Genomic DNA, 7,848 nt, shown 5'->3' with positions numbered 1-7,848 from the left:
GGGAGAAGAAAATCTCGGGATAAGTTCTCAAACTTAGAATGAAGCAGATTTGGATCAGGGCACCCACATCATAAGCAAGTGCTCTAAACTTTGAGTGATAGGTTATACTGCTTTGGGGCTGTCGCATTGGAAATTAAAGTTGATGACTTCTTAGAGTCCAGAAAAAAAGAACTTTAGTAATTTCTTGAACTTTTACATAAAGTGAGACAATTCTTCTCATTCAACTTTTATACAATGTATTAAATTTCCACCAGTTTATTTCACTGCAGTTAAAAAAGGAAAGAGATGAGAGAGTTTGGGAATATTTACCTGTCTATTTGCATCTTTATTAACATTTCTATTTGGTTATTAGTCAACAAGGAATTGTGAAAATAGCTCAAAAATAAAACTTTAGCTAATAAACAGCATGCAGAACTGAAAAAGCATGCTGAACAAGAAAAAGAGCATTAACAGCCTATATAATTACAATGTTTGAAAGGATGTTTCTTTCAGTTACTGAATCTGTTTGAATATAATGATACTTTTCAGCCCTCAGAGCCAGAAGACCTAGGATGAGTCAGAAGAGCAAGCAGTAGTTTACATTATATGTCTCAAAGGAAAAAATAAATGGAAACGGAATTTAGAAAGAGAAGGCATAACATCAGAAACAACAAAGTCATTATAGTACCACCAATAAGGATGGAGAAACTTCTATATTGACTTTCACTTGTTAACTGTCCAGCTCCCTCTCTGATGTGAAACGTTCTGCTGGAAATCTGTGAATATATTTTGTTCTGTTATTTCAGAATTTCCATTTCTTGTCTTGGCAGATCCCAAAGTGCCAGAAATGCATTTAAAAAAAAAAAAAAAAAAAAGAGGTTGGGCAAGAAGCTATGTAATAATTTTCAGACTTCAAAAAAGAACTTCTTGATTCAGGTTTGACTTAAAATCAGGATTTTTTAAGGATTTTAATAAAGATTAACATTTATTTATTTATTTATTTATTTATTTATTTATTCTTAAGTGACTGATTCTCTTTTCTATTCCTGAAGACGAAGCTGGAACTGAAGCGTAAAATTTCAGGACTGTCTACCTTGCATTATAGAGTAAGATTCTCATGTTAACTGAACTGATATGGATGTTAGGCATGAAGTTTCTGCAGCACCATATAGGTTAAATTACTTCATCAAGGTTCTTCACAGTGCCACAACTGGAATGACTCTAATTTTACCCATATTTTTGGTATAACCTGTCAGGTATTCTTCAATTTGGAAATAAATTCAAATGAAAGTTAAATAAAAATAAAAATAAAATATATAAAAAACCCAAACAAAAGTCAGAGAGATAAAAAGTCACAACCCATTTCTCAGAAAAGAATAACATCCTCAGAAAAGTTAGGATTTTCTTTGGGAATTATGAGTAGAGTTACATCTACATTTCGTGAGTTAATAACTTACCAATATTGTGGTCTTTGTTAACAATCTATCACTTCTGTGAATATTTGCTATTTTTTGTGATAAATAAAACATGCTTTTTTTTTCTACTAAGAGGAACTAAAATGCAGTGAAAGACGGATGCAAAAATCCACCCTCTCTTAAACAGTTGAAGCATATCAGCTGTAAAGTGAGAAAAAAAGAGGAAGTATATATTCAAGAGACATATTGATTTAAAATAGACATAAAAGCTGGGAAAAAGTTGATGATAAACAGATACATATATACTGTTTTAATAAACTAACCTATAAAGATAATTTTATGTAATTTGAAAGCAAGAAATATGATTTGCAGCAGCATGAAACTCAAGTGAGAACTAAATATTGTATTTCATATGCTTTTCACCTAGATTTTTGGAGAGGCATTTCACACATTGTTTTATGAATTACTGGCATCTATAATGCCACTGAGTCTGTTTACAGCATAGCCTGCAGTGCAGGGAAGAGACACGTGAACCAGCACATGTGCCAGAAACAGTGAAGTCCCAACAGCAGTGAGTTCAGCATGAGTTTATTCCTTCTACTAATGTAATCACAATACAGTCAACTCTCCATTATTGATGCTAATTGGAGCTTGGCAGAGTTTTGAAAGCAGAGGTAAAGTTATGGTTTCCACACTAAGCTAACTTGCTCAGGATCAGCCCCATGAACAGCCCCTTTGGCTCCATGAAAGATGTTATACTATCCAAACGTGTGAAGCCACTTTGGGTCTGAAGCTGTGTTCTTGGTGTACAGCATCTAAACCAATGAGCCCTCCAGCTATGCCAGAGTGCATGGTGTGAAGACAGCTGGAGCAGCTCATGATCATTAGCAAGGGCTCAGCACAACATGGAAGCAGTTATAAAGCTTTTGGGCAAAAATGGATATCACTGCACTCGTGGCTCTACACCTGGTATAGCAATCTATACAGCATGTGAACTGGCCTGCCAAGATCAACTCAGATCTTTTTGCACCTCTGGCATGATCTAGCTACACCATGGATAGCTACTTCTCAGATGATGCAAAAGTTACTAAATTTGAGCTGCCTCTGACCAGCTGCAGATGTTACTAATGTTGTATGCATCTGAGCTAGTCAGCCCAGCTCCCTGTTTGGCCAAAGAAGAAAAATAACACCTTTCAGGTTGTAACCTATTTGTTTAAAATCTTGATCAGAATCACTTTTCAGTAGGCCTATCTCTCTACAATGAATAAAAAGAAACCTGAAGTGTTTAGCTCAAGTGTGGACTTTTGTCACTGATGTCTAGAATTAGATGGCATCACCCTTGGCATCAACCATGGGTCCCCTGAAGAGGTACAAGAAATCTGTATTTGTCCTTTCTACAAGAAATCAACCGTTTCTTGTAGAAAGAATAATAAAAAAAAAAGAGATCACTTCCCCCTCTGTATTTATGAATTGGCATAGGAGAGACATGTTTTGCATGTCTGGATTTCACAGAAGCTGGTGAGAACTGATGTTATTTGACCCTGTGAGACATCCATTTTCATCATCAATTTAGGAGTAAGCAGTAAGACGAGTTTGTATGCACTGATGTAAAATACAACAGTGGCTTCAGGACAATGATCCTGCCTATAACTATGTCCATAATCAAAGCAAACCCACTTTCTGAGTTTCTTAGGTACTTGTGACACTGGTCTAAAACGTTAGATCATTCTGCTGTTCAGATAATTATGGATGCAGAAGGAAACACGCAAACTGTCAGTTAATCAAGTGGTTAAAAAGTTAGTACCTACATCTGAAGGACAGGTTAGGATAAATGAACCTCAGCTAAAGAGACCATATGGTAGGTTTGTAAATAAGTGCACGTACTATATTCATCATGAGAGTTGCAAAGTACTTAGGCTTGAATATGAAGAAGGGGGTAAGAGGCATGCTGAGTGCTTCAGATATTCTTTGATGCACCTTTGTTTTGCTGAAAATAAAAATTAACAAAAATTGCTTTCTGAGGGGAAAGACAAAATGGGCAAATGGAAAAGAAAAAATGGGCAAAGGGAAAAGACCAAGTTCAACTCATTTCGTATATTGAAAGACAAAAAATCAGGCTGTTGAAATGTACCACTTTGACATCTTTAAATGTCCAAATTAGTAACAGCAAATGCTTTTAAGACTAGAAAAAGCTTTTCTTGCCCACATCTAAATGTACTACCGTTGTAAATATCATGTTTATCATTTTAGCTGAAGGCAGTCTGAGAACAATGCTCATCTAAACACATGATTTACAGCTGAAAGATTTGTGAGTTTTCAGACACCCACGAAACATGTGAGCAACTGGCCATTGTTTATTAATATCACAGCAATAGAATTTTTTTGCAAAATATTAAATGGCTGTTTAAAGAAGACAGATCTAAATTCTTACATTATTAAATTACACTATAAGTATTAAAGATTGTCATGATTTAAGCCCAGCCAGTAATTCAGAACCACACGGCCGCTTTCTCACTCCACCCCCTTCCTCCCCCTGCTCCCAAAGGGATGGGGAGGAGAACTGAAAGAATGTAACTCCCATAGGCTGAGATAAGAACAGTCCAGTAATTAAGATATGACACAAACCACTACTGCTACCACCAATAATAATAATGATAAGGGAAATAACAAGGGGAGAGAATAAAACCGCTCACCACCCTCCGACCGATACCCAGCCCGACCGAGCAGTGATCTAGCCCTTCCAGGTAGCTGCCCCCAGTTTATACACTGGTCATGACATCCTGTGGTATGGAATACCTCTTTGGCTAGTTTGGGTCAGGTGTCCTGTCTCTGCTTCCTCCTGCCTTCCTCTCCTCCCTGGCAGAGCATGAGGCTCTGGAAAGTTCTTGGTCAGAATAAACATTACTTAGCAACAACTGAAAACATTGGTGTCATCAGCGCTGTTCCCAGGCTGAAAGTCAAAAACACAGCATTGCACCAGCTATTAAGACTGAGAAAAATGATTGCTACTGCTGAACCCAGGACACTGATCATATTAATTTTAATACGGTTTAGTTATATGTCTACTGTTTCAGAAAATTTACAGAGCTGCTGTAACACTATATCAATATATTTTTTAAATAAATGACAGTTCAGAGTTAGGAAACTGTTCGGATAAGGGTTTGACAGAGTGAATGGACTGTACATTCTGATCACTATATTTGTTTTCAGACAGCAGTATATGACTGAAAAGGTGTACTTCAATATCAACTTTCTGTGGCTGGCAAAAATTCTGAAGATCATGCAGAGTAGCTGTGGTGGGGTGACCCCAGCCAGCAACTAAGCTGACTCAGGGACCCCCTCACTATTCCCTGTGTAAACTGCTGTGGCAGCTACAAAGATGTGGAAGAAAGCAGATAGACCCATGGCTGCACTCAGTATATGTGCTAGCTTTGGTAAGGGCCTGCCTGCCTTTGAGTGACTGTTCCTTGATCTTCATGGGAGAGAATCAGAGAAGCAAAAGTGAGGAAACTCATGGGTCAAGATAAAGATAATTTAAAAAGTGAAGCAAAGCTGCACACACAAGCAAAGTAAAACAAGGAATTTATTCAATATTTCCCATCCATAGGCAGATGTTTAACCACCTTCTGGTAATCAGGGCTTCAGCACACATAATGGCTACTTGGAAAGACAAATACCATAAGTCCAGAATTTCCCCTTCCTCTTCTTTTCCCCAGCTTTTATTGCTAAGCATGGCATGACATGATATGGTATAGAGTATCAGTTTCGTCTGGTGGGGTCATCCCTCCTGGTTATGTCTTCTCCCAGTTTCATGTGCACCCCTAGGCTTATTCACTGCAGGGCCAGAGTGGCAAGGAGGAAACCTCAATACTGTGCAAGTACTGTTTAGGAGCAGCCAAAATGCTGTTGTGTTATAAACCTGGTTTAGTTACAAATTTGAAACAGAGCACCATGCAAGCTGTATGAAGAGAACAAACTCCATCTTTTCCAGACCCAGTACAGTAACTGAGGAAAATTTGAGAAATAATCATAATGAATTATGTTACTCTAAATAAATAATAGAACTTTATGTCAATACAGTCATATAAGTTGTGTATACTTGGAAATTATTTTTGTCAGTTTAACAAGAAAAGTGTTTCACTTGTGAGTTTCTAACAGGAAAGTATAAGTGAGAGTTTTAAAAGCTGTGTGTAAAAGCAGACCATGTCCATTAAAACTAATGTATACTGGCTGTCCATAATTCTGCACATGGCTGCCTAGAAAATAGCCCCAAGGGACTTGTATGAAGTCTAAAGAAAGAAAACAACCAGAATTACATCTGAAAGACTAAGTTCAAAGTCTGTCCTTAATTCACCCTAATGACACTGCAGAACAGTCTTTTGCACCTGTTAAGAGCAGTTAGGAGGAAGGAGTCCATCCTAGAAGACAGATTAAAAGCAAAGTTGACACAGACTCCTTTCACACCTCTGTGTCTGGGGAGGCTAAAAAAATCGCACTTCTGTAATACTTTCCATTCAAGGACAAAAATGCTTTTTAACTGTTTAAATGTCAAGATTCAAAATATATCTGTAGGTGAAGTATTTATTATTGATTTAGAAATGGACCAAAAGCACCACAAAACTTTCACTGTTACCAAAATTAGGTATCTAACTGTTAGCCAGATTTATTCCCTATGGAACATGCTCACTGTAACTTGACCTGGAGCACTTAATATGTCTTGAACCTTCATTTGCTGCATTTTTATTACCTCTATTCTGATGCGTGGGCTGAGATGTGCACATCCAAGTATGATATATAGTGGCTTTCTCTCAATGGTTTCTTGGTATGTAATCTAAGTCAATCAGTCACTATCAACTAGTGTGTTAGTAATAGACTAAGGAAAAAGAATCAATTTTCCTGAATTCACTCCTGTGCTTACTGAGGACTCAGGTGTTTGAGTCACTTTTGTACTCACCTTCCATCTCCAACCTACATTGCCTGATTTTGTAGTCCAAATTATGTCTTTCAGTGCCTTATAAATATTTAAACTTCAATTATCAAAAATTTATTTCTCAATGCAAATTATTTTCTTGTGGCGTGTTTACTCGTACATTTGGGTCGAGATTCTCTGACTAACTTTAGGCCATCACCTACAATCTGAACGATTGGATAGAATTATTTTCCAAACATACTTCTGTTAGCTAAGGCCTACCAGTTAGCTCAGGTAAGTGTGTATTTTAAAGTTCCAGGACAGAACTTCAAAGTAGTAAATCACACAAGACCAATAGCAGACTTGGGTTCTACCTGCAAGCATTAACTTCCTAGGAATTAACTAAGTGTTTCTATTAAAGAGCCTTTTCTCTCTGATCCTAAGGCTTTAGATTCTGGCATGTGGGACTAAACTACTCCTACCTTTAGCTAAACTAAACTACTGTGTGAAGTAATTGCTATGCTTACTAGCACCCTCAATCAGTATTTTATTTTCCCAGTGTTACAAATGAAAGGAAAAAAAAAAGTCTTCAAAGTCACTGGTGCCCAATATTAATTGTGTCATTCAAGAAGCATATTTTATAAACTTGTTTTGTTCTGAGTTGGGTAAAAGAAGCCTTATGGTTTAGAAGCAAGGCTAACTTAGCAATTTCCTTAAGAAAGTGTTTAGAAATAAATTTGCTTGTCAAAATAACCTCTCAAACAAAATATTTGTAAACCTGGTATTTAACTACAGTGTAACACTGCTGTCTGCCTACAGAGGTGTGTGATAACTAGTTATCTCCATGGACCTGCTCCATGAAGATCAAGGAACACTCACTCAAAGGCAGGCAGGCCCTTACCAAAGCTAGCACATATACTGAGTGCAGCCATGGGTCTATCTGCTTTTTTCCATCTCTTTGTAGCAATCACAGCAGTTTACACAGTTCTAGAAGAGGCTTCAGGCTTCTTTCCATGAGAAGGCTTCCTACTGCTTAGACTTGTATTATTAATGAAGAAACCCATTTTCTGTGGTGTTTTCTGAAACAGCAACACTAGCACTTCGCCTCTTAACTGTTGGGCATTTTTTCAGAATTGGCATATTGAAGTAATGTCATTAAAAGACAGTGCAGGCTGGATCTAGTGATCCTATTCAGAAAGGCAGCTTGATCATATTCTTGAATTTTCAAATGAGATCAGCTTTCTTAGATGTGGGGAAAATTTCCTAATTTGATCCTGATGCTCAGTTTCAACCTTGAGCAAGTGTTTGTGAGAAAAGACTTGCCTATGAAAAAATAAGAATCAGTGATAGCCTGATAATTAGAGCAATGTTAGAATTTATTGTTGTGACATGCCTTTGTAGTGAAGTTAGTGAAGTATCCCCCACAGTAAATTGCATTTTTCATAAATATCAAGCATTTGGGCATAATTACTGCAAGGCATTTGGATGCCTGAAGGCTTGCTTCTTTGTGAATGAAACCAACAGTGAGAAACAGACATTGAACAA

The sequence above is a fragment of the Psittacula echo genome (assembly GCF_963264785.1).
Source record: "Psittacula echo genome assembly, chromosome: 3".
NCBI lineage: Eukaryota > Metazoa > Chordata > Aves > Psittaciformes > Psittacidae > Psittacula > Psittacula echo.
Note: the sequence above shows the minus strand (reverse complement) of the source record.